Source organism: Ambystoma mexicanum, chromosome 10 (genome assembly GCF_040938575.1).
Source record: "Ambystoma mexicanum isolate Mex_15411 chromosome 10, UKY_AmexF1_1, whole genome shotgun sequence".
NCBI classification, from domain to species: Eukaryota; Metazoa; Chordata; class Amphibia; order Caudata; family Ambystomatidae; genus Ambystoma; species Ambystoma mexicanum.
The window spans coordinates 1695723342-1695750765 of record NC_090932.1 but is presented as its reverse complement, the minus strand read 5'-3'; the positions used below and the strand labels follow the sequence as shown (position 1 = coordinate 1695750765).

At 47.7% G+C, this 27424-nt stretch overlaps 1 protein-coding gene across 1 annotated transcript in view; it reads right to left on the bottom strand.

The window, feature by feature from the left end:
* The window catches only part of TMEM132C (transmembrane protein 132C), a 1669387-nt gene that overhangs the window by 1484195 nt on the left and 157768 nt on the right, over positions 1–27424 (bottom strand). The gene's annotated exons all lie outside the window — the stretch shown is intronic.

Genomic DNA, 27424 nt, shown 5'->3' with positions numbered 1-27424 from the left:
CGGTGCCCAGAAGAACTGCCATGGGGTGCTTGTTATCTTGTTATGTTATGTTCTGTGTATTTATACAGCGCACATACGCCCGAGGCATCTTGTACAGATCAATGAGACCTATCCATTGTCTTTGATCTTCCACAGTGGCAGGCCCCATGGAAAGATTATGGTCTGAGGGCTTGCCCAGAATAGATGCCAGTGGTTATGATTAATTCCAACTCATCCAACCATGAACCTAAAGCTTACTTGTGAAAGTTAATAAACGCGTATGTCCGTATGCAGGATATGTGCCGTGAGATGGAACATTTAGCATAAAACACATTTAGGGTGGAGAAAAAAAACGGTTAATTTATGTTTGCTTAAAATGATTTCCTGTTTTTCCTGTTTACTGTTAAGTTACTCCAGAGCAAGATACTCTGTGTTGTCTCATCCGTTTTGTTTGTAAGTAGAGAGGTAAGTTACTTCACTTAGGTTCTTGCTTCGGGTATCTATGACTTGCAGCCAAAGGTTGGAATCCCAGCTGGGCCAGCTCAGCCCTGCTGGGAACCTGCCGCCAAGTTCTACATGAAAATATTATATTAAAAGTGTTAACATGTGTGAGTCAAGTGCAACTTCCACATATTTCCCAAAAGAAGTCATTTAAACCTGACTTCTTTAGGAAAATGAATTTTAGGCATACATTAGGACCACACATGTAATATGATCTTGGAGTAACGGGTGCCAAAACCCTGATTCTCAAATGTTCTTTAACCCTCGACTGTGTTGCTTTCTTCTCTAGCAGGTTCTGCCTGCATTTCCCAGCAATGCCAGTGAACCCGTAGGCCCTTAAAGTGAGGTAACGGTTTATTGGATGGATGGGGGATGCAGAATTTACTCTTACACCAATAATCAAACTGACTCAGGAAGTTGGCAAAACTTTGCAGTTTTATTCGCAATTATCTAAAACAGGGATATCAACGGAAATCAACAGATGTCTCACAGTATTACTGTCAACGTGTTACATGAAAAAACACAGTTATATATTAAAACTTGTCATCGTTGACATCACACTACGTGGCAAAATAAGAAAACCTAAGTTGGATTGTGGTTGGTCTACAGGGAACATCAAGGTATACTTTCTATGGGGAAAGGATTATGATTGGGTCTCTACAGTCAGGTGGAAAACTATGCCCACCCCTAGTGCAAGTCATCCTCAATGTATAATACACTCATATAAAATACACAACGTTCCATTGGCTTTCAATCTATAGAGCTCTTTGCTACGTGGCCCTCTATAATTTGTTGGCAACCTTGTACCCATCTGGAATATTCCACTCGCTAGCAGCACGCAAGCTGGTACCCCAGCTGCTTGTGGGTGGAATTAACCATGCCTTCTCACCTAATTAGCCCATCATCACTCCTGCTGTCTGCCAAATTGTCTTTGAACTCGCACTTGCAAAGTATCACTGCACCTGAGAATAAAGGGGAGTGTGAGCACATTCTTATCTTCGGTCTCATGTAGCGTACCCAAAGTCTATTTTCTTCTAGACCATGGCACTCATAGTGTTTTTCCATTGCACCTCAACAGGAGCTCGCCTCGCTTCTCATGTTCATTGTATCTTCTTGAATAGATAACCAGTTTCTTGGCTGCCCCTAATCTTGACACCGGGCCAGACAAGCCTTTTCAATTCTTCCTTCATTGATAGCCGTCTTCTTCTGCTGTGCCACACTTTCAGCCCTTTCTGCTCACAGGGTTCTAGTTTGCTAAAATACGACATGAAACATCCAGATTCTATATACATATATATAATGGTGGCACTGCCTGCAGTCTATTCACTACGTATATCCAGCCTTTATGGTTACTTCGTCTACTTGCGTTACAGCATTTGTACAGTCATAAAGCGATTTTCATTTTCTTCAGTGTTCTTTGCAAGTGCAATCTTCATTCCCACACATGAAATATTACTCGACTCGTTACTTCGTCGTCAGATTCTATAAGCTTTATATACTCTCTCCCTTGGCATCTCTCATTGGTGCGTCATCCCTGCTTCATGTGACGTCACCAGTCTCTTGCCTTCACCGCTTCACACATCTTCAGGATCCTCCTTCAGGAGACTGTCATTTCTCTGTGGTTACATCATATATGGCTTTCTCAATGAATACCGTGTCTCGAGGATTCTTTGTGGGATAGGTACAATTATTGGCGTTTTGAATGTCGCAATTGCCGGCTTCCAACATATAGGAAGAATGGGGGTGGGACTTCCGGTAGAGGCATTTGGCTCCTCCTCTACACCAGCGCACTGCTGTTATGAGCAGATCTTGGCAAAATGTGATGTAAAGATACTTCAATAAGTGTCTGGGGACCTGATTTGCAATGCATTTTTTCAAGTGTTTTTTCCCAGTGAAAAATGCTTTTGTCAATCAGACCCTGTGTGTGTTTGAGTCTGTGTGTTTGTGAGTGTGTGTCAGAGTAGAGGTATACTTGTATGCCTGCATTATTCACTTGTGTTTGTATGAACGTTCATGTGTATGCTGGTGTCAGTGCATGTGTGGGTCTGATGCTGTATGCATGTCTGACTGTGTATATGTGTGTTTGTACACTTGTGTGTCTGATGTTCTGTGTGCGTGTGTGTGTGTGTGTGCGTGTGTTTGTGAACCATTTTGCTGAGGCCCGAATCTATGGCTCTGAGAGCCAACATGAACAGACCGCCACCATGGCTGACTTTGTGCCATAGAAGAACATTTTGCATTGCATTACTTCACATCTGTTGGACATATAGACACGTTAAGTTTCATTATTCTCGTTTACAGAACAAAGATGACGCTGCTTGGAGTAGAGAAATGTCCCGTACACACAGAGACCAGCCAAGTCTTTCCTAGAAAAATACGATTCATTCATTCATTTTGTCATTTGTATTGTGCCTTTCACCAAAATTATGGTCCCAAGGCGCTGTTGGTTGAATGCCCTTGGAAGGACCAAGTCCAAAATATGGACAAATTGGGAGGTGCTATAATGAGTGTGTGCATTTTGGCCATCAAAGTTATGTGAGTGTGGCCAAGTCCCTGCTAGTCACCCATGTCAGAATGGCGTGTGGATGGCCGGGAAGGAGCTATACTATGGACAAAGCAGTAGGGGTTGTGTTTCAGTGGATAGAAAATAGTGTGACTAGCTGCAGTTCGAATTTTGTGTCATCAAAGGTGGCTTCATTCTTATGGCAGAGGTGTTGTGCAACCGCGTTTGTGTTATACGTGAGTGCCCTGGTGTGTGGGAGTGAGGCCATGCTATCTGCTAAATTAGGAAGGTGCAGAGTGCGAGAAGAAAAAAGGAGTTAGCTGGATGTTAGGAAAGATTTCATATTGTATGTATTTTCCCTCCATGTGGCAACCCCCAAACATTTGCTGCTGTTTTACACCCTAATCTAGACTTTGCTAGAGAAGTGCAGCCCTCAGCTGCACTCCTCTGGGCTTTCGCTCAATTCTTATGGGGAAACTGCCATGCCCTTAAGACAGTCAGTACTGGGAGACTTTGTTTCCCTTAGTCCTTTCCTCATGTTGCAGCTTTTGTGCAACATGAAACAAGAGTGCAATGTAACTTACTTTACCGTGCTCTTGGGTCTTTAGTCATTCCAAAGGCCCTAGAACCTCTCGCTGGACTTATTATGAAGTGTGTCACGGACAGAACTGGTGGCAGCTATCGTTTCTCTTGTGGTTTGAACCCTTTTTCGCTATGTTATCCGCGCTTACCGCGTTTGGCACAAATGAGTGGCCTGGCTCCAAAATGGCTATGCCACGAGGTTCTTTGTCCTGTCCTCTGACCGTCTTGCCCCTTCACCTTCCCCAGGTCGTGCCGACCTGGGTCAGTCCTTATTTGGTCATGCACTTTCCCGCAAAACCCCAAAGCTTTCGTGGGCTTCTACATGCCTTGTGTGTGCCTCCAGGATGTGGGCTGGGATGTCTGTTCCCAATACACATCCTGGGTGCCAGAGAGTCTAGAGTGTCCTGTATGCCTGGGACCACCGTGGTCCATGATAGGTTCATGTATGGTGTGAGTGTTTGTGAGCAGATCTATCATTGGGTCCTCTCCGTTTTGGTGCAAAGGGAACTTTGGATAAGAGGAGGCTGAAAACACCACTACCATGTCGATCTCCTGAGTTCACACCGAACAAGGGATAAGGAGCCAAGTATCCTGCAACAAGAAGCTGAGTCGAGGAACCGCTGGTGACCCACTGAAGGTTTGGCACCCTGAACTGCTGTCATCCTGCAAGACCCCTCCCCATCTGATCGTCCTAGAAGGTCTGCGAAGGCGCTTCGACACATTGGAATAGTGGGATCAACTATTCCCGGCACCTTCATCAAACCCTGCAAGTAAGCCTCTTCGGAAGTGTCCCTGGGCCAACCAGTGGGCTGACCAGCTTACAGAGAACACTTTGCTCTGTCAGCGCCGCCGTTTTGGGAAGCCCTCGAAACTTGGTCTACTGCTTGCTCTGCGTCCACAGCACCCTCACACCAAATTTCGTACACTTGGCATTCCCAGGTCTGAAGTGAGACAAGTGAACCCAGACCAGAGCAAACTCGGTTGCCGTGTTGCCCTGCTGCGGTAATAACCTGTGCACTTCCGCTGCATTTGGGACACCCTCGACCCTGCCTCCTGCTACACAGAAACTACACGGTGTCGAGACATCCTGACCATCGCAGCTAAACCTGCCAGCAACGTGAACTGAACTGGAGAAGTCTGGGTCTGCCTGCATCGGGGACCGGTGAGTAGTCCATACCCCAACTGGTGGCCCCTCGCGTAGGAGCCCGTTTCTTTTCTACCGCTGTTGCGAAATAGCAACTCTATCCCGCACTCTCATTCTGCCCACAAGTGGAGGCCTTACTTGATTAGTGGGGACTTTTGTCTGCATTGCTTCATTCACCTTCCTGAACTTCCTGAGACCCTTGAAGAGACCCTACCTTATCCATTGGCACCAGCGCGTGCAGGTACTTTTGAGCATAAGGCTCCTTTCTTCGTAGGGCTCGGACTTCCTCCTAGTTAGGTGTATTTCTGATGTCGATCTGGGTCTAATGATTACTTGCACTGCCTGTTTTCCTCCCCATCTAGGTGGTCTATATATTACGTGCTCATAACTCCTTAGACCCCTCGGTCTTGTATATATATTGTATTGATTGTGATGTGTTGGTTTACTTTAGTACTATTGTGATTCTTTGCTATGGTCGATGTTACAAAGGCCTTGTAATAAATGTGTCTATATTTTTAATATAACACCTGTCTGGAGTAATTTGTAAGTGTCCTTGCTTTGTGTGCTCATTGTGGTCTTTCCGTCACCCTCACCCCTCTTGAGACTTTGTCTTGACCGCCGCCATCGCTACCCTGATTGGTCTGGCTTGTCCAGAGGTTACCCTATTCCAATAAACTAGGCTGGCCTTCTGACCTTCTGCCCCACCAGGTCAGAGTTCAGAAATCCAGCTTAACAAATTGGTGGCATCAGTGGGATAGGACTGAAGGTATCCAGTGTTGCACACGAGCGAAGGAATTTCGAGTTATTCCTAACAGGACACATAGTGCATTGTCGTAGTATAACTTTTTAAAGGCCATAGTCCTATCTAACAGTATGGAAACAAGTACCTTGTTAACTTTAAATGCTTCTAAATCCGAAACATTGAAAAAGATGTGTGCTGAGAGAGGTGTCTCCTCTCAAGGCACCAAAATGAAAATGATCCAAAGAATCATGGCGTGGCAAGAAGCTCAGGTTAGCGCTAAAGCTTCAGAGGACAGTGCAGAAGGAGGTGGTGCTGCTCTCACTGTTAGAACTGACAGTTCTGCCGCTGCACTGATCCACAGCGACCATGAGGACAGGGAGGATGAAATGTCCAATGTTTCCTCTGCCAGTGCTGATGGGGAGGCCATACTTGAATTCAAGATGCAAGAACTGCTGTTTAGGCAGAAGGAGCTTGAATTCAATATGACCAAACTAAAAATCGAACAGCAGAAAAACAGAAAGACAGGGATCACCAGTTGGAACTGGCCAAGCTTCAAGTTGCCAATGGATCCAAGGGTCCTGGACATGGGTCTGGGGCCTCCTCTCATCCAAGGTTTCCAAAATATCTGCTATGTGTGTATGAGGAAAAGAATGACATTATGGATTGGCTGAATACATTCGAGTATGCATGTGAAGTTCAACAAGTTGACAATGCTGATAAGATTGCCTGGTTACTCAGCAGACTGCCCCATTCTGGCTGCAGTGCCATTATGGAAATGTCGAAAGCTGAGAGAGCAGATTTTGCAATGTTGAAGCAAACTCTCATTTTAAAGTTTGGAAAGGCTCCTGCCCAATACTTAAAAAGATTCAGAGAGTATAAGAAAAAAGAAGGTGGTACTTGGGTATCTTATGTAACTGAATCCTTAAAAAACTTAAATGGCTGGGTCGAAGGTTATAAGGTTTCTACCTTTGAAAGTATGATAAGTCTTGTCATGCTGGAACACATTTTTGCATCTTCTTCCCCTGACCTTAAGCAGCATTTGGCAGATTCAAAGGAGATAGATCCTAAGAAACTTGCCATTGCAGCAGATTTATGGGTGTCACATTGAGTGTCCCATAAGGACAAGACTCATCCTGGTAAGCAGGAGGAAGGGAAAAAGTCCAAAGATAAGGAGGGTGGGGAAACTGATAAATCTTCTTCCCAAAAGGGCCACAAAAAGGGAAATAAGGGTAAGACACAAGAGAACTCATAGGGTAGTGGAGGTCAGCCTCTGAAACCGAACTCTGGTTATAATAAGCCTCCCTATGTAAACAGACCCAATGGATCTTGTTTTGCTTGTGGAGCAACTGACCACATGAAGGGGGATCCCAGATGTAAGGTCAAAATCTTGGGGGTCCACTCTGCTAATCTGGCCTTCTCCTCCTACGAGAAGAAGAGATTACCGGAGCATCCTTCTCCTCAGACTCCTTCCCCAGTGAGATAGAAGCTGAGGTAGTTTTAGTTTCCCTGGGTTCCTGGGAGCCTATAGTCGCAGAGGCTTATGCTAGGATTCCAGATAATACCAAGCACTACTTTAAGGACAGTGTGCTGATCAATGGAGTGGATACTCCAGCTCTTAGGGATAGTGGGTGCAGTCGCACTGTAGTGGATTCTACCTTGGTAGACCCAGGGGAAGTTGCCAGAGCTACTCTGATGCCCACTAAATTGGCTGACGGCCCACCTCTCATGTTCCCAGTAATACCTGTACATCTTACTATCAATGGTACAGCAGTCAGGATTCCAGTGAGCATTCAGAGGATTGTCCCAGGAAAGGTCTTGTTGGGCAATGATCTCTGAGCTTTATGGCTTGTGGGAGATACTGCTGACAGACCCTGCACAAGGTCTCAAACGAGGGCAGCATTGGCCAAGACCAATGCCCTGCCCCAGCCAAAGGGGAAACCCAAGGCTAAAGGAGTCAGAAAACCAAAAAGAGGGAAAGAAAATATTCCCCCTAACTCGCCTACCACTGCGGTGGAGGTAGTTGGTCAATCACCCGGACCTGACGAGGAGGTGGTGATGCCTGAAGTATTTGACCCCAATGACCATCCTGAACTAAACAATTTGTTAGTAGAAGGTGGTCCTGACAGGGAAGAATTCAGTAAAGGCCAACGTGAGTGCCCAACTCTGGAAGGCCTAAGGAGACAGGTCTGCTCCCAGCTTGAGGGTGAAGCTCCTGAGAAGCATCGGATTTATTGGGAAGGTGGACTCCTGTATAGTGAGCCCACAGAGTCTACAGAAGGAGACCATAGGATGTTGGTGGTTCCCCTTGCTGTAAGACCCTTCCTCCTGCAGCTGGCGCATGAAGCGCCACTTGCTGGTCACCTTGGTATTAAGAGGACAAAGCAAAGGTTATCCATGCACTTCTACTGGCCCAAGATGGGGGTGCAAGTAGAAAGTCACTGCAGGTGTTGTGCCTCCTGCCAGTTATCTGGTAAGAGTGGTTCAACAATCCAAGCTCCATTGGTACCACTCCCAGTAGTGAGTGTACCATTCGAGAGGGTAGGGATTGACATAGTTGGTCCCCTTGACCCCCAAACATCCTCAGGCAATAGGTTTATCCTGGTATTGGTCGACCATGCCACCAGATATCCTGAGGCCATCCCACTGAAAACTGTGACTGACAAGTCAGTCGCAAAAGCTTTACTAGGCATCTTTACTAGGGTTGGCTTCCCTAAAGGAGTTGTGTCTGACAGAAGCAGCAACTTTATGTCGAAGTATATGCAGGCTATGTGGAAGGAATGTGGGGTCACCTACAAGTTTTCTTCCGCATACCACCCCCAGACCAATGGTCTGGTGGAACGGTTTAACAGGACCTTTTAAAGTATGATTGGGGCTCTGGAAGAGCTTCAGAGAAGAAAATGGGATATTCTTTTACCATGCTTACTGTTTGCCTACAGAGAGATACCACAAGAGGGTGTTGGCTTCAGCCACTTCGAACTTATGTTTGGTCACACTGTGTGGGGACCCTTAGCCATAGTCAAGGAGGGATGTGAGATGCCCACTACCCCTATTACTACCAATGTAGTAGACTACGTGTTAGGGCTCAGAAAAAGGATGGTGCTCCTGATGGGTCTGGCTAGTGATAAGTTGAAGGCAGGACAAGCCCTGGTGAAACATTGGTATGACCAGAAAGCATCCCTCCTCAACTTCACATCTGGTCACCAAGTCCTGATCATGAATCCCATAAGGCCTAGGGCTTTACAGGATAAGTGGTCAGGCCCTTACCCAGTGGTGGAGCCCCTGGGTGAGGTCAACTATTTAGTGGACCTTGGAAGGCCTGGACAGGGTTGAAAAGTGTTGTAGGTAAATAGGCTAAAGCCTTTCATCCCAAGAGTTAAAATCGCAGCACTGCTATTGGCTTCAGATGTTGAGGAAGAGTAGTCTGAACCTCTCCCTGACCTGTTTCAAAGCAGTCCTTCTCATAGCTCCCGAGTGCCGGAGTGGCCCCTCACCTGACTTCTGATCAGCAGGCTGAGGTGAAGAGTTTGCTTAGGCAATTTTTCCCCCTGTTTTCACAGTCCCCTGGTTTGACACCTTGGTGCAAACATAACATAGACACAGGAGACAGTGTACCTACCAAACGTAGGGGATACAGGATGTCAAAGAATGGTCTTACATTAAGATGGAGGTCAACACAATGTTAGATGTTGGGGTGATTGAACCCTCTAGTAGTCCTTGGTCCAGCCCTGTGGTTTTGGTTCCAAAAGCAGGCACTTCTGAATTGAGGTTCTGCATGGATTACAGGGCTCTGAATGCTGTCACCAAGACAGATGCACACCCCTTGCCTCAAATAGATGAGCTGGTGGATACCTTGGGTTCCTCCAAATACCTCAGTACGTTTGACCTCACTGCAGGCTATTGGCACATAGCCCTTGCAGAACATGCCAAGGAGAAGACAGCATTCTCAAGTCTGGAAGGTCTTTACCAGTTCAGGGTAATGTCTTTTGGGTTGAAGAATGTCCCTGCCACTTTCCAGAGGCTTGTGAATCATGTGTTGAATGGGTTGGATGAATTCTGTCTTGCATATCTGGACGATATAGCAGTTTTCAGTGCCACCTGGGAAGACCAGGTGAAACACCTTGGGATTGTGTTGCAGGCTCTTCAGAAAGCCCGCTTGACCATAAAGGCCAGTAAATGCCAGATTGGACAAGGCTCAGTGGTTTACCTTGGACATGAAGTAGGTGGGGGGAGGATACAGCCTCTACCCAGTAAAGTACAAGCAGTACAAGACTGGCCTACCCCCACTACACAGACCCAAGTGAGAGCCTTCTTAGGACTCACAGGGTATTACTGAAATTTCATGGCAGACTATGGCACCATAACTGTCCCTCTGACTGCTCTCACCACTCCGAAGAAACCCAAGAAGGTAACTTGGACTGAAGAGTGTGAGAAGGCCTTCAATGGCTTAAAAGACTCCTTGTGCCAGGCCCCTGTTCTCAGGGCCCCTGATTACTAAAGACCTTTTAATGTGCAGACAGATGCCTCTGACACCGGGATAGGAACTGTACTATCACAAGTAGATGAGAAGGGTAAGGAACACCCTATTGGTTTCATTAGTCGCCAGTTTAAGGACAGAGAGCTCAGATGGTCCACAGTAGAGAAAGAATGTTTCTCTGTTGTATGGGCCGTAAGGAAGCTGAGGCCCTACCTCTATGGGACCCACTTCACTGTGAAAACTGACCATAAGCCCTTAAAGTGGCTGATGAACATGAAGGGAGAGAATCCAAAGTTGCTTAGGTGGTCCATAAGTCTGCAAGGCTTTGACTTCACTATTGAGCATAGGCCAGGTGTCCAACATAGAAATGCTGATGGGTTGTCCAGAATGTTTAACAGACCTGAACAAGAGACTCATTCAGGGGTGGATTAGTTACCCCTGTCCTTAGTCTGGGAGGGGCGAGTGTTAGGAAAGATTTCATATTGTATGTATTTTTCCTCCATTTGTGGCAACCCCCAAACTTGTTGCTGCTGTTTTACACCCTGATCTAGACTTTTCCATAGAAGCGCAGCCTTCCACCGCACTCCTCTGGGCTTTCGCTCAATTCTTATGGGGAAACTGACATGACCTTAAGACAGTCAGTACTGGGAGACTTTGTTTCCCTTAGTCCTTTCCTCATGTTGCAGCTTTTGTGCAACATGAAACAAGAGTGCGCTGTAACTTACTTTACCGCGCTCTTGGGTCTCTAGTCATTCCAAAGGTCCTAGAACCTCTCGCTGGACTTATAATGAACAAACTTATTATGAAATGTGCAAGTGTGTCACGGACAGCAGTGGTGGCAGCTATCATTTCTCTTGTGTTTTGAACCCTTTTTCGCCATGTTATCCACGCTTACCGCGTTTGGCACAAATGAGTGGGCTGGCTCCAAAATGGCCATGCCACATGGTTCTTTGCCCTGTCCTCTGACCGTCTTGCCCCTTCACCTTCCCCAGGTCGTGCCGACCTGGGTCAGTCCTTATTTGGCCATGCACTTTCCCGCGAAACCCCAATGCTTTCGTGGGCTTCTGCATGCCTTGTGTGTGCCTCCAGGATGTGGACTGGGATGTCTGTTCCCAATACACATCCTGGGTGCCAGAGAGTCTGGAGTGTCCTGAATGCCTGGGACCACTGTGGTCCGTGATAGGTCCAAGTATGGTGTGAGTGTTTGTGAGCAGATCTCCCATTGTGTCCTCTCCGTTTTGGCGCGAAGGGAACTTTGGATAAAAGGAGGCTGAAAACACCACTACCATGTCGATCTCCTGAGTTCACACCAAATGAGGGATAAGGAGCCAAGTATCCTGCAACAAGAAGCTGAGTGGAGGAACCACTGGTGACCGGCTGAAGGTTTGGCACCCTGAACTGCTGTCGTCCTGCGAGACCCCTCTCCATATGATCGTCCTAGAAGGTCTGCGAAGGCGCTTCGACCCATTGGAATAGTGGGATCAACTATTCCCGGCACCTTCATCAAACCCTGCAAGTAAGCCTCTTCGGAAGTGTCCCTGGGCCAACCAGTGGGCTTACCAGCTTATGCAGGACGCTTTGCTCTGTCACCCTGCTGTTTCGGGGAGGCCCTTGAAACTTGGTCTACTGCTTGCTCTGTGTCCACGGCACCCTCACACCGAATTTCGTACACTTGGCATTCCCAGGTCTGAAGTGAGACGTGTGCACCCGGACCAGAGTAAACGCGGTTGCCATGTTGCCCTGCTGCGGTAACAACCTGTGCACGTCCGCTGCATTTGGGACACCCTCAACTCTGCCTCCTGCTACACAGAATCTACACGGTGTCGAGACGTCCTGACCATCGCAGCTAAACCTGCCAGCAACGTGAACTGAACTGGAGAAGTCTGGGTCTGCCTGGGTCGGGGACCGGTGAGTAGTCCATACCCCAACCGGTGGCCACTCGTGCAGGAGCCCATTTCTTTTCTACCGCTGTTGCGAAATGGCTACTCTAGCCTGCACTCTCACCCTGCCTCTTCCTTCAAGAGGAGGCTTTCCTTGAGTAGTGGGGACTTGTTCTGCATCGCTTCATTCACCTTCCTGAACTGCCTGAGACCCTTGAAGAGACCCTACTTTATCCATTGACACCAGCGCATGCAGGTACTTTTGAGCATAAGGCTCCTCTCTTCGTAGGGCTCAGACTTCCTCCTAGTTAGGTGTATTTCTGATGTCGAACTTGGTCTAATGATTACTTGCACTGCCTATTTTCCTCCCCATCTATGGTGTCTACTTATTACGTGTTCATAACTCCTTAGACCCCTCGGTCTTGTATATATATTGTATTGATTGTGATGTGTTGGTTTACTTTAGTATTATTGTGATTCTTTGCTATGGTCGATGTTACAAAGGCCTTGTAATAAATGTGTCTATATTTTAATATAACACCTGTCTGGAGTAATTTGTAAGTGTCCTTGCTTTGTGTGCTCATTGAGGTCTTTCCGTCACCCTCACCCCTCTTGAGACTTAGGGCCTCATCACGACTTCGGCGGTAACCCTTAAATCCGGCGGTAGCGCTATTACCGCCGGATTTAAGGGTCCGCCGAATCAGGGCTTCGGCAGATTTCGCCCCAGCTCTGAGCTGGGGGGAAATCCGCCGAAAATTTGCGTTATTACCGTTGGCGGGAAATCTGCCGGCGGTATTAGCGTGAAGATTCCACATTGAGCCCAATAGGGAATGGGGCATTCCCGAATGGGCTCAGTGGGGAATGGGGACTTACATTACCGCCAAACTCGTGATCTGGCGCTATTAGCGCCGGGGAGTTTGGCGGTAGGGCTAATACTGCCCACGCTAATAGTGTTACCATTACCGCCCAAGTCGTGATGAGGCCCTTAGTCTTGACCGCCTCCATTGCTACCCTGATTGGTCTGGCTTGTCCAGAGGTTACCCTGTTCCAAGAAACTAGGCTGGTCTTCTGAACCACTGCCCCTCCAGGTCAGAGTTCAGAAATCCATCTTAACACTGGACATATAACAATCTCTACCCCCTGGATTCCATATATGTATAAAGAGCAGTGTGGGGAATTCGACCATCCACATTGTGGGTGTGCATTCAGCTGTGCTTTTTTAAAATTTTAAAAGAAATTGAATGATGGTAGATGAACCTGGGAAAAATATGTCGGGCTAATCCACACACATTTTCCTCTGCTTACCGCACAACATACAAATAGACCTGTGCACTCTAGGTTGATACAGCCTACAGGCGCCGTCCCCCCTGTCATATTTAGTTGGGATTTGACAGCCAAGAAAACATCAAGACATCTCGGAAGGGGGAGGGCAAGAACTTCCTACTGCATGGCCAGCCTAATTAAGTATCAACAGCTCCATGGATCTGCACTGTCCGTTTGTTTACCCTCTGCAGATGGTGGCAGCAATTTACATAACTAACATACTAATAGAGTATACTTCAAACAGGCCCACCTGAGGCCTGGCTGCAGAGTTTTAACAAAAGAGACAGGGAAGCCCAACAACCTTTGATATGCACTGCGTCAACCTGAAGCCAGCTCCCTCCTCTCAGTATAAAGGGCAGTGACCTGTCATGTTTTGGACTATATGTTTACAGTAGGCATCCCCCACAGGCAGGCCCCATTCAGAAGGTACGAGTATGTGGATTGATTGTGACAGCAAGTCTGTTCTCACCGCAGCTTCAAGGGAGACCTGTCACTTTAATCAGGAATCACAGAAAGCACCATTAACTAGAGAAACCCTTTGATCCACAACAGACAGGAAGATGGGTGGAACTTAGTATGACATGTTTTCACCCCCTTACCTTTTCTGTTGCAAAGCACTCTGTTTATCATCTAATGCATACAGGAGATTGTTGGTCGGGGCCCAGGATTGGCTCATTAAGGTAAGCTTAGCCTAAACCAATCACTGGGGCCCTTTTGAGTTTAAAAGAGGGTTGCGCCCCTCATTTGGCATATCATCTGAAGACTTTGCAAGGAGTAACAAAAAGAAGTCAGCATTGGACCCTGGCTGAAGGTACAGGATGCCTTACAGCTTCCGCCCGCATAGGAAGGCCAGAACTTTCAAAGAGGGAAGCAAGATCCCTCCCCTAAACATCACCCAGGGAACAAAGGAAGATACTGAATCCAGACGATCCTCAGCAGCTCCAGAAGCGGTAGCCAGCCAGAACACAGCGTGCACTGCTAGGCTCTGCAGCAAGCTTCCTAGGTGGGAAATGCCAGAGAGTCTCTGAACCAAACCAAGGACAAGGCCGGTGCCTGCAACACTCTCTTCAGCTTTGGGTCATCAGTCTTAAAGGACGACACAAGCCCAGTGAAGAAGCTAGGAGGAGTGCATTGACAAGCATCCCCCGACGTCCGCATTAAAGGACATTTTCGAGCCAGTCGAGCCCCTTGAGCTGCAACCATTTACACTGCCTACTGTTGTTATGCCACAGTTGCTCCCGCTGTCCGAGATACCTCGACAAGTGCTTCAGACCCACCAACCAGAACTGAAACAATAATTCCTGATCCCGAGCCACCGTATAGGCCAGCTTGAAGTCGTCCATCCAGCCTTGATCGCCGAACTGCCTGTTTCCTGATACCCATAGCTGACTCCGGTCTTCAACTCTGTCGCGGAAGCTGCAAAGTGCCCTGCAACCGACTATCCACTGTCGAGCAACAAGAACCTCTAAGCACAAGGTACATTGTGGTTCTGTCCCCCTGGTCCTTCTCTGAAGGCCCCTGGTGACATTTTACAACCCATTACTCCCTGTGTGCTGAAACCAAGCATCCTTGAACTATTGAGATTAATTACTTTATTGACTACCCTCCTGTCAGCATCCAGGGTGCCTCCCTTTTCCTTCTTGAAACTGTCTGTCCTCTGCATCCCTTTAAAGGATGGGTTGAATTGTGTATTGTGCTAGAACGGTCTGTTGAATAATAATGTTATAATTTGCTTGTGTTTCCAATCTGCTGGGATCAATTCTGCTGTATTAGAGGCGTGGGGCTGATCGATGGTTTAGAAACCGATATTCACCCCTGGACCACTGGTGCCCTGAAGTTGATTCGTCACATGCAGTGCTTAGTCTCAAATACGATTTAAGTGCAATAAATAAATAAATAACTACATATATAAACACAGAAACATTGTTCCTGATGCACACATAATAACACACAGCCGTTCTACTAGAATGTCTTAATTAGCTGTTGTGTTTGCAAACGCACTCACGAGGAACACATAAGACACTTGAGGTGGGTTGCCATTTGCTCTGAGGATGAAAGTGTGTGATGGGGGGAAAGGAGTAAAAAAGGCCAAGCGCGGCCCCAGGAGTCGGACTGGCATGCCTCCTACCTGTAAACAGTATGGAATTGTCATGAGAACTACTGACTTCATTTGGGGGCATTTCGGGGTGAGTGGGCAGCGCCTCACTTTCACATTGGCAGAGACGTGGCACCCGGCCATGGCAGTGTCTGCTCAACAAGCATTCGCGGGGCATTGGGATCAGAGGCTTCTTAGAAGTGCTGCTGACTTGGCAAGGCCTGGAATCCTTTCCAAAGCCCGGCTGATCAAAGCTGAGCTTTCATGGAGTGATCCCTTCATCCCGCTGGCAAACCTCTCACGTGCCCAGCGCCCTCCGGCGCCTCACATTAGCCGTGCGTGTGAGGCAGAGCGAAGGACCGAGGGAAGGGTGGCGCAGGTGGTGCAGACGCAGCCGCCCCGGCATTGCGGCACCGTCACAGGCGCCCCTGGGGGCCCACGCCCTTCAAGAGCCCCCGGATTGCCCCACAGCCTGCCTGCGACCCTGCGTGGTGGGTATATCACGGATCTCTCACTATGGGGTACTGGGTGATGGGGCCTGCCACATCCCAACCGACTCAGCCACAATTCTGTATGATGAGGGGTCCTGGGCGACACCTGGATAGTCACAGACTGTAGACCCCTGCCTTAGGAAGACACTGGCCATGACGAGGTAGACCCGGCACCCCCCACACCCCCCACGAGTTGGAAGAGAGTCTTAACCTGTCGCGGATGTATTGTTTGCACACTCATTCGCCGTGCGTCTCTTTCCTTATTCTGTATAATGTCAATATTTGTGCAGCTTCTCCAATACAGGACGCCCTTCTTACCACAGACCGAGACGCCTCATGTTTATATCATCTTTGCATCCCACCTTGAGGGATTCCGAAGTTTAAAAAGAGGTCACGTGCGCTACACCCAGTGGGGGCGCTATTCTGGAGGCTCGGGCGCCAGGAGAGGTTTTCACCAACTCACAGCGCCCGTCCTGTCCTGGGTATTCCTCGGCCACTTGGCTTGGCTTCAGAAATCTCTCAGCCCGGCGCTGCTCCTGCTGTACGGGGAGAGTGGTGGCAGTGTCGGCCGTTTTAAGGTTGAAGGTTTATGCGAATGCGTGTGTTCTTTGGCAGGGACCATCATTCGCCTGTGCTGGGCTGGTTTGGGTGGGGGCGCAAGGCATCCAAGTGTTGATACGTGGGACTTAATGAGAAGGACTCACAGTGGTGCTTTCTGGGGCATGGGGAGATCTGCACCAGTTCTGATTCGCTTCCTCCCATTCGTGCAGCAGCAACCTTCCATTGCAAGGCAACCGTGTGCTCCTCGGCAAACACTGCACACGGTGCCTTCCACCTACGGTCAAACAAGCCCTCACATACCATTGCATGGCAGAACAAACTGCACTGCCTTTTCTTAAAATGAACCACAGATCGAATAAACACACCTGACAGCACCCATCTTTAATTGCACGGTACTTCAAAGCTGTTTGATGTGGGCACAGGGGTCGCAGCCTCTATGCACTTCTGTGGGCCCGGGTCTTTGGATGGCACCTCATGGAGGCGCCCTCTGCTAAACATCAGATTCCATTTAAACAGTAAACCATGGTGCAATGCCTGGCACATTAAAACAGTATTGCCCCACTGGCGTAGGACATCCAGTGCAAAGGCGGGGTAGCTACAGCTGGCATCAGTTCAGAAAAGTACCAGTGAAATGCTGGGGGTCTTTGAAAGCTCTGCCCAGATACACATGTTCACGTTTGCCCTTTGCACGAGTCTGTAATTTCTCCATCAGACAAACTCCTACTTGGAACCATTAATTTAGGAAAACAAAATGAAAGAAAGACTGCAGCCCTCAGAGACCTATTTCGTAGCAATGTCATGTTGGACTTGGCATAGGCCAACACAATATGCACACAATGTATGTGTGTGCACATCCCCAGGTCAGCTCATTCCACTGCCCTGCACATGATGACTTCCACAGAGTTTCACAGTTGGGGATCCATTCCGATTCGATTCCAACCAGTCAGATAGCACAGTGAGCTAAGCGCTCACCCCTGATATCTGTGCACAGCCTGCTGTGGCATGTTCAAATCCAGCAGGATCAACTCAGCCTTTCATCCTTCGGAGGTCGATAAATTCAATATCACTTTGTGGGATAATAATGTTTTGAGCGCTCTCAGACCTATGGGTGTGAAGCGATATATAAGAAACACATTAGTACTGTTATTCCCAAAGAATGGGTAGATTTCAACCAATTGCACCAGTTCTTTCTGCCACAGGAAAAACGGCTTCTATCTATTCAAATCAAGGTGCCAATGTTGGCAACCGTTCTCGCTAAGGCAGTCATCATTGCTGAACTCCACAATGCACGCCACACACAGCAGAGGTGGTCCCGGATTCACTTCATGCATGCAGTTAACAACGCCGGCTGGCACGCTGGCGAGTCCTGTGCTCCTGTGCACTCCACAGCAGACAGGATTATTTGCCACCATCTACTGTGGCCATCATTGCTCTACGCAGCCCGGCACATCCGCGCGCAGTGTTGCATTGTGCAGGATTCACTACATGCACGCAGGAAAGTGCACCAGAACCTGGCTAGTCCTGAGAGGCACGCATTTCATGACGTGTACACAGTGAATCCTGGCTTCACGTCCACCTATGGATCAGAATGCTTGATGGTGCTGTCGCTCTATCAGCTGCACACTGTGCCATAGGTAACGGGAAGAACATGGGAAGAAAAGGCTGTGGTTGGCACTGCGAGTGTGGAGAAGAGACTCTTCAGATGTACATTTGATGTCTAGAAGAAGAAGACCAATGCAGGATAACCCTAGCCCTCTATCAAGCTCGAATGCAGATAACCTGCACCCCTGTTGCATAACCACATATCATATAGTGCAGGTCCTACGTCAGATAACCTGCATGTCATAACAGGCAACCTGATTTCTATGTTAGATAGCCCTGTCCCTTCACCAAATAAGTCGAATCCCATGCCAGATAACCACCACCCTATGCCAGATAACCACCACCCTATGCCAGATAACCCTAACAGTATGTCAGATAATACATTTATCGTGTCATCTTACATGAAACCTGTACCAGAGGGACTGGAATCTAGATAAAATACCCCAGACATGTGTCAGAGAACCGTAACTCTATGTCAGATGACCTGCATCCAATGTAAGACAAGCTTAACTCACTGCTGGATGACCTGCATCGTATGACTGATAATCGAAGCCCTATGTCAGATAGACCAACCCTATATCAAATAAGCCAAGGCCTATGCCAGATATCCTAGACCTATGTCAGATATGTCTAACCCTCTGCCAGATATCCCACACCCTAAATCAGAATGTCCAAACGTTATGTCAGATTAGCAAACATCATGTCAGATAACCCTATTCCTAATCAAACCACACTGCATGATGGATTTCTGAAATGCTCTTGTGCACATTGTCAGATATGCCAATCCCTAGGTTCTATAACCTCAAAAATAAGCATCATATCATATGGGCCCAACCAATTATGAATATGTGGGTGTTCCGGGGTCTGGGTAGGGAAACCCCGGACTATGCAAGCTGCAGCCTGCAGTGCTCAGTCCAGCTCACTGGAGCCAGCAGTCCTAATAATGATTAGGGCCCCAGCCGCAACAATATTTTTGTAAACTTTGCACCCGTAACCACAACCCCATGTCACATAGCTCTATTACTTTATCAGGAAGCCATTATCTTGCATTTGTATAGTGTCTCCTGTCTTAGTTTATGGAGTCGAAGTGCTTTGCCGGTCAGGGAGACAAAGGATGAGTTGATAAAACATTCAGTAGTGGTGTTTAAAAGCCAGCCCCAGGATCAAATGCATTGAAAGCCCATGTTAGGTTCAAAATGTGCAGAAATACCTTCTTGTCATGGAAGGCACCATGACAGAATGAAAAGCCAGCATCAAAAATTGCAACACTGCTAATGTGCCTAGTGAATTCAATTGAAGGTACTTCTACAGCTGAAGCAAGGATTATGTAAAAAATGAAACCAGGCTGCAGAGGGAAATTAGAATGGCACACTGTGAGCTGACTGACAGAAAGACAGCATTTCATTTTCAGCTGCCACATCAAAAATGCTGTGTTAAAAGAACAAAATAGAAATACACTAAGTGGGCTTTGCATGCCATTTTCAAAGCTGAAAAAAAGAAACAAGGCCTACTTTTTATTCAAGGTTATTGATGCCTGAAGTGTTCATTTGCAAATACAAAAATTGCTATGATGGAAAGGAGTACATGTGCAGTTTAAAAACAACAAACGGATGGGTATTGGTGGCAAGGCGCAATTATGGTAAAAATAAACAGAAGGCCTCATGTGCCCAAGAAAATGTAACATGCACAAACATACATTTCTATTTCCTTAGAAGGGCACCGTTTCTATTCTGAGCAATCTAGCAGTGACCAGGAAGGAATTTTATTGGGGCCTGTTCTCGGAGATGAGCAACGCAATGACCACTAGCCCTTTGACAAGAACGACTTAATTACAGGCCCAAGTCAACAAAGAAGCAGCTGAGACTGCAGAAGATGCTGAGAGGAGAAATAAAACGTAACTTTAAAATGAAGTCAGGATCTGCATACATGTTTGAAGATTCCCATTACTTTAAACGGGCAATCATAGTTTGTCTTTTCTCAAGTATTATAAGTCACACCACAATGGCTCATGTATCACTAGAAAGCTGCCACACGAGCCTATTTAGTGATGCAACCCTTAATAAAAAGGTGTCCTTGAGGACAAGGGTTATAATTTAATGTGTGTCCTTAACTCCCCAGACAATGTCACAAAGCAGAGATTTGGGGATGTGATAACTTAATAAATTAGACATCTGGGTAGAATATTTCACGTCCATAATTATTACAATATTTGTACCAATTGCAACAACAACAAAAACACTGTTTGAACATGCAACCTTGTGCAAATGTGGGAATTGTTTCATAAAGTGCGGCATGATTAGGGGAAACTAAATATGTAAATGTTGTTATGTCTATTTGGAAAAAACAAATGTTTGCCATGCAGTGACTTTTATAGTGAAAAAGTAACAAAGTGTAAAATGAAAACTCCAGTTGGTAGATTCATCCCTCGCATAATTTGAACTACATAACTTCAGGAGCCTACCCACAGAGAGGGGATGGGCCTTGGGGGGGGAGAGAACCATTGGGGTCCAATTAAAATTCATGGCAAATAGGCTAGCAAAACCTAATTGTAATTTTTGGTGGTGTGGTTTTGAGGTTAAAAAGTGGATGCACATGCCAGAGAGGGGAGAGCTGCCTACAATCATCTGGGTGAATACTGAAAGAGGGGAAGGTGCCTGACACTGCCTGGTGGGGGGGTATGGCTAATGAGAGAGATGAAGGACATATTGGAAACAGAGACCGATGCTGGGATCTTTGCAAGCAGAGCCAAATAGAGGGAAGAATGCTGGTGGCTATACTTGATTTAGGTGCCTGAGCAGATGGTCCAGAAATGCTGATGTCTTCCCTGAGCACCAGCCCCAGAGACATTCTATGTAAGTAATGTGCCTAACTGAACCAAGTGGGCGGATTTGTTTGATTCAATACCTTCCCCTGAAATAATGGGCAGGGGTATGGAAGGAGGCCCTTTGCATTTTACTAAATAATAATTCTATAAACTCTCCTAGAGCTAAATAACACGCAGTGATTTTGTTAACATTAAAAAATAACAAAATTGCTCCTGGTGTGAATATGAAATATAGTTGTTTAAAGTGAGTTGCCATTCCTGATTTCATTCCCAACCTCAACACACCCTCAAGTGAAGGAATGTGTCTAAGAACAGAATTCCTATTTGTTCACATTTCCTCAGACCTGGCCTTAAAGCATAGGGGTGATACATGACCACTGAATGTCAGGGTTTTTGGTGCTGGGGCAGAGAGGTGTCTTGCTAAACGAAATAAAGTGAGGTCCCTAATTGAAGTGTACACTCTCTACAGAGAGTGGGAAAGTGACTCCTGGTAAAAGAGGTTCTGCCTAGGGGCCAAGGAAGAAGGGTTTTATACATCCAAAGTATTATCAAAAGTCTGTGGTGCTTTCAAAGCTGCTACCATTGTCAAGTGTGAACAGAAACTAAATATGCAAAATGCTGCGTGTGTGAAATTGCTTTTGAACATAGAAAAACATGCAGTTGGTTTAAATCTAAACCTTGTTGAGGAACACTAATGCTCATGATTGTGTAATGTACCGAGGTACTGTCTAATTTTGACATTAAGGGATGTGTGTGTGTGATGGAAGGTTTGAACTGAGTATTTGACCTGGGCTACATGAGACCCAACAGTGAAAACCCACATGGGGTTTCATTTCCTTCTTTTTTTTATTTATATTAATTCCCAGAAAGTGAGTCTTTGTTTTGAAGCTTTGTGCTATGCCCCAGAGAAAGTGGCATGTGTGCAAATATTAATTGAACCTCTTGGCTCATAAAATATATTCTTTCTGTACCCCAGCCCAGTTCTTGGCTTACCATTGCTCAGGGGGGGAGGGGGGGATTCACTGGTTCTACAAGAACCATAGACAGGAATAGATAGAATATCAAGGTCTATTTGTGTGGCGCTGTTGATTGGGGGATGCTCCCCACACTACCAGTGATCCCATGAATAAATCTGACAGTAAATAGTTGGGATGAGGGCGAGGGATGGATAAGATGCACAAGAAGGCATGAGAAGGAAAAGGTGCCCTGCACCAGATAGGGCGAGGCCACCCCAGGCCGGATACTGCTCAATGACTAGACCCTCATATCGCACACTCTTAGGGAGGAAGTGAATATATAGCTGCCATCTCCTGCACCCTAAAATGTCTGATTCGCTCCCTGCCGGCCCATAAATGATGATTTCAAAGTAAACAGCCTCCATTTAGTTCTGCCCAGCCACGAAGGGCTAATTAGTGGTTATCTTAATGCTATCAGTAATCAGGCTCCCGCCAAGCGGCGCTAATGAAGCGAGCAGTGCCGGCTCCTGCCACACCGGAAGCGCAGTGTTTTGTATTCATTAGATGTTGAACAAAGGGCTGTTAAGTATTTGCAAGATATTGTGGAGTACAGTGGGGATTTCCCATAATGGATGTACAGTGCGCTTTATGATATTCTCAGACTAATTAGGGTAATGAGTGAGGCTATGCCATGATGCCAGGCTGCGTGTGTGTAAGAGTGTGGGCTCAGTGGTGCGTACACATCTTGCAAAGTGGATCTGTGTGTGCAGGGGTTATACATGAAGTGTTTCACGATGGGTAGCCACCAGGGGCCTTATTACATGTTTATATGCACATGCTCTTTGTGTTTGCATGTGTCTGCTTTTCCATTTCTGAACATGCCATCCCATGTTTACTTTCTGAGTATGTGTGTATGCCTGTCCACTTGTTTGCCTGCTGTTTCTTTCCTCTGCCTGGTCATACCTGCATATATGTGTCTTTAATGTGTGTGTGTGTGTGTGTGTGACCACTGGTGTGCCTGTGCCAAACTTTCTGTATTTGTGTGTGCAGGCATGCCTGTTTGCACGTTTGTGTGTGTGTGTGTGCATGTGTGTGTGAGCATCTGTTTGTATATGCATGAGTGCATGTGTGTGTTTCTGTGTTTGTGCTTGCATGTGTGTGTGTGTGCATGTGTATCTGTGCATATGTATCTGTCTGTGTGTGCATATGTGTATTTGTGTGCATGTCTGCACAGATGTGTGTTTTGCTGTGTGTGTGTGTGAGCTTATGTCTGTGTCTATATACATGTGTGTGTGTGTTATTTCATGTGTGCGCATTTGTGTTTGTGTGCTTAAATGTGTTTCAGTGTGCATGTGCAAGTCTGTATGTGTGCATATCTGTGTGTGGGCATGCGTTTATGTCTGTATATCCTTGTGTGTACGTGTGTGTGAGTATGGTTGTGCATGTGTGTATGTGCATATGTGCATGTGTGTGTGTGTGCATATATGTGTATGTAAGTGTGTGTGTGTGTGTGTGCATGTCTGTGTGTTAGTGCATGTGTGCTTGTGCATAGTTGTGCTTTTGTGTGTGTGCTTGCATTTGTTCGGATGTGCATGTGTGAGTCTGCATGTGTGCATATGTTTGTGTGTGCCTATATGTGTATGTATGTATATGTGCACGTGTTTGACAGTATTGTTGTGCACGTGTGTGTGCATGTGTATGTATGTGTGTGCATGAGTGTGTGTGGGTACGTGCATGTGTGCGTATGTGTGTGCACACCAGCTACACTAGAATGCAGCGATCTCCCATGATGCATGTGGTCTAGCTGCACAGATGCCCAGGCACACACACACTATGTATTTCTCAGACAATGTCCACTTACTTATGCATTCATGTGCTTATTTGTTATATACTTCATTTGAAACTTTACACAAAATACACATAACACATCTTAAAACAATACATACAATTAATATGAATAGACTATACTTTACACAAGACAAACTGTAAAAATGACTTACAGCACCAATGCCATTTTCAAATGGTCCTAATGGAATTCTGCTTTGTCTGACACTGTCCTCAGCTTCGCTCTCCCTAGAGCAGGGTGTGATGCACGGCCATACATGGCATAATGCCAGCTGTGTAGTGACAGTAGGCCCAGAGTTAGGGCATGTTAATCCATGCACCGTTATGAAGCAGCTGGCGAGGGTGGCCCTGTAGAACGGCCCCAGACTCACAGAGTCCTCATGTTCATGCCATTCACATGCCCAACAGAAGCTGGCATTGTTTGGAAGCTGCCATCTAGAGCCCCAACTAGATGGAAGCGGTAACTGGTTTATCCTCATCCAAAGACGAGATGTGCGCACTGCTGGATGGGGGCGTTCTGTGTGACGCCATCCATAGACACCCGCGCACTACGGCTTAGAGGCGCCAGATGGGGGTGTGAACCCAGTCCCAGTGTATCAATGTTCTCACAAAGGCACCTTTAAGGGGTGCAAAGTGTGGGATTTGTGTAAGATCAGAGACCCCGTCAAGTTTCGCAAAGAGTTCGCCATTCAACGTCAGGTGGTTCTGTCTGTTTTTGAGGGGTTCAACTTTAAGACCTTTACCAGTAGTCGCTGGTAGGGGGCATTTCGGATTAGTTTATGATTTAATTAATAAATAAAATACCCCGTTTCTACAGGGCAAGTTCCACTTACCCGGACTGTGGTGCCCGAGGGCTTTCAAACTACAGCGCATTGAGACAATACCAATGCTGAAAGGAGCTATACAAAAGCCCATTTACATAACACGTGTGCTTGTGCATGTATTAGTGCATGGGTGTGTGCTCATGCTGGCGTGTGTGTGCTTACATGTGTGAGTGCATATGTGCATACGTGAGTGTATTATATCAGAATGCGTGCGTATTATATGTATGTGTGTGTGCAGGTTCATGAGTGCGTGTGTGCATGTTTGTGCATGTGTGCATGTGCGTGCGTGTGTGACTGGGGCTGTGCTGCTGTCTCGGTGTGGGTCTGGGAGTGTGTCTTTCCCTTGTGTATTGTGGGACACGCCCTGGCCCTTGGCCACCTTTACAGTGGGTGGCCTCTTTTGTGGCAGGGCGAGTTCTTGCTCACATGTGCAGCAACCACACGCTCCTTGTGCATCTTGCGGCATCAGTGTGCGGATGAAGCCTCGGTGCCGGCCTGAAACCATCTAGTAGCACGTTTACTGGACGGAAAGTGCTCGCATCCCTTTCAGGCAGGTTCTAAGCACTGGCCTTTTGGTTAATTTGCCTGATTAACCCGCAGGCCGGTGCTCCTCTGCTGCGGGGTCAGTGGCGGGGGTGCTGATGCAGGAGGCCGGGGGGGCGGGGGGCGGGGGTACTAGGGGCAGCCGCACAGAAAAGCAGCGCCTCGGAGGACTCTGGACATGCCTTTGGCGCTCCGCGGTATCATTTCAGGGGCCGCAGCCCGCAGGGTGTGAATGCCGCCGGCTGCCGCAGCAATGCGTGCTGTGGTGGCAGGGATCCAGAGAGGCGGTTTCACTTCTCAGACACACAGAAAGAACCCTTTGTGGGGCGCTGGGATCGGCCACGTCCTTCCTGTCTGGCCAGAGGGCCTTTGTTCTCGTTCTCCCGCCCCCGCCAGGGCCATAATGGCGTGCAACGGTCCATAAATCTCCCCTCTTGGTTGGCTGGATCTGTCTGTGGTTTATTGGCTGGCAGGTGAGCGTGTTCAGCTCCCCCTTTGCTGTATGAGCACTTCTTTCATTTATCCCTGATCACACAGCGTGGGTGGCTCATTAATCCACGCAGCGTCACGTGACCGTCAGACTGGCCGCGACTTCCACTGGCGACACAAGCAGGCTCGCGCTTATCGTGGCAGTGCCACTCGATGCCAAGTTCTTTGCAGTATAAAGCCACGTGCCTTGGGTCTGCCTGTCTGTGCTTAATTCCTCCTCTCTGCTCAAATATGGCACAGAGACAGGAAGCAGAGAACACAAGTCCCACAGAAGCGCCGAGAGCTGGCGGCACTAGTGGTGACAAGGAGCGTCGAGAAGGAACCAGGCCAGCCCCCAGCATCTGTGGGGGCTTTTGTCCATGCCGGCTGGAATTGTAGATTTGGATAATTAGATTCCTGAAAGCAGATCATGCAGAGTTAAAGCTCACCCAATCACTAGCGAGGATTCCCATCCCTGCCTGGGCATCGCGTGCGTGGGCTGACATGCATGTTTGGGTGCGAGAGGCTCGTGAGGCCCAAGAAGGGCTCCCCAAAGGGATCAGAACTCGAGCCACGAAAGAAGGGGAACACTGTCCTCCGCTGACACACATCGGTTCCAGCAAAGCCACGTGTTGCCCAGGCAGAAGAGCGCCAGGATCCGGAAGATGCCCAATGAACCTTCGGCTGCCTTTGCCCAAGGGTGGAGTCAGGCAGGGGATGGCGGTGAGAAGCAAGTGGCAGGAGCTAGAGGAGGACCCCGGGGGCTGTGATAGCACAGGAGCTTGCAGGCCTTTACTTCTTACTTATTTATTTATTATTACTTTTAAAACGTGACTAATACCATACCTGGGAAAATTCAAGAGAAAATGTCCTGGTTACCTTGCAGGAGAAGTATTTGGACCCTTATTTAGGAAAGCATCTCACGCGTTTCTGCTGTGGTTGTTACATGAAGGTTTTTATTTGCACTGTAATAAAGTTTACACACATGAAGGTCAGCCGACACGTGTTTCATTATCTAGAAGCAGCAGACTGTAAGGGGGGGGGGGGCGTGTACACATTGGGACACCACTAGGATAGGTGTGCAAGGCCACGGGGTTTGGAGCCCACTAATGTGGGTGTGGAGTGGTTTCTCTAGGCACTGATGATATATGATCTTTTAATGCTGCCATGAACCCAGGGCAAGTCTAGGATTATTCGCTAACCCCATCCTGCCTGGGTGCAGGTCACTCATGTTACTTCTGACACATCTCACAGATGCTCCTGAAACCCAGACAGGGGCTGCCCTGGGTCGAGATTGCAGTCCAATGCTGTGTTACCTATCTGAGTAGGGTTACACGTAATACTGCGGGGTAGCAGAGCTGAGGTGAGGGTTAGGGGTGGCAGGGCAAGGGTTATTGGCACATGGGGATGGAGTGAGTCTGTGCAGAATGCTTGACAGGGCTATGTGTGTCTGTGTTGGCTCCCAGTCCGGATTCACTGAGTTACCATCTGACAAAAAGGAGTTGGGGGGCCCCGGGGGGAACGCGAAGCGTTTCCCCCCGGGGAGTATTTTGGCGCTGCACTCGGCCAGCGAGTGGCCGCGGGGGGTAGAGCGCCTGTTTCCCGGGGTACTTAAGGGCTCAGGGAAGGTTCGGGAGACAGGCGACGGTTAGGACTTGTCGATTGTACAGGTCCCGTTGCCTGCTCCCGAGCCTTCCCTGGGTAACTGGGCCTAGCTGTCAGGTAGTTCAGGTGAGACAGGGGATTGGGTAAACTGTAAGGCGGGTAGGGGATTAAAAAAAAAAAAAAAAAGTAAAGTTGGTGTAATCAGGGTAGGAGGGGTGCCGTAAATAAGACACCCCTCTAGGCTTACCGGCCTATCCAGGTTCCCGGGCCTTCTGGTGGGCGGCACGCGAGCAAGGGAAAGGGCTTGTGGAGCTCCGTTTCGGATGAGGATTAGGCATCCTCTCAGTTCGGGTCGGCGTTCGTAAAAAAAAAAGGGGAGCGGAGCCTCAGCGGATACGCAGAGTGGTCACGCGGGGATTTCCTTGTGCTCCTCCCGCTCCGAGCGTTTCGTTTCGCGTGCGTGGGCGTTTGTGTATCTAACG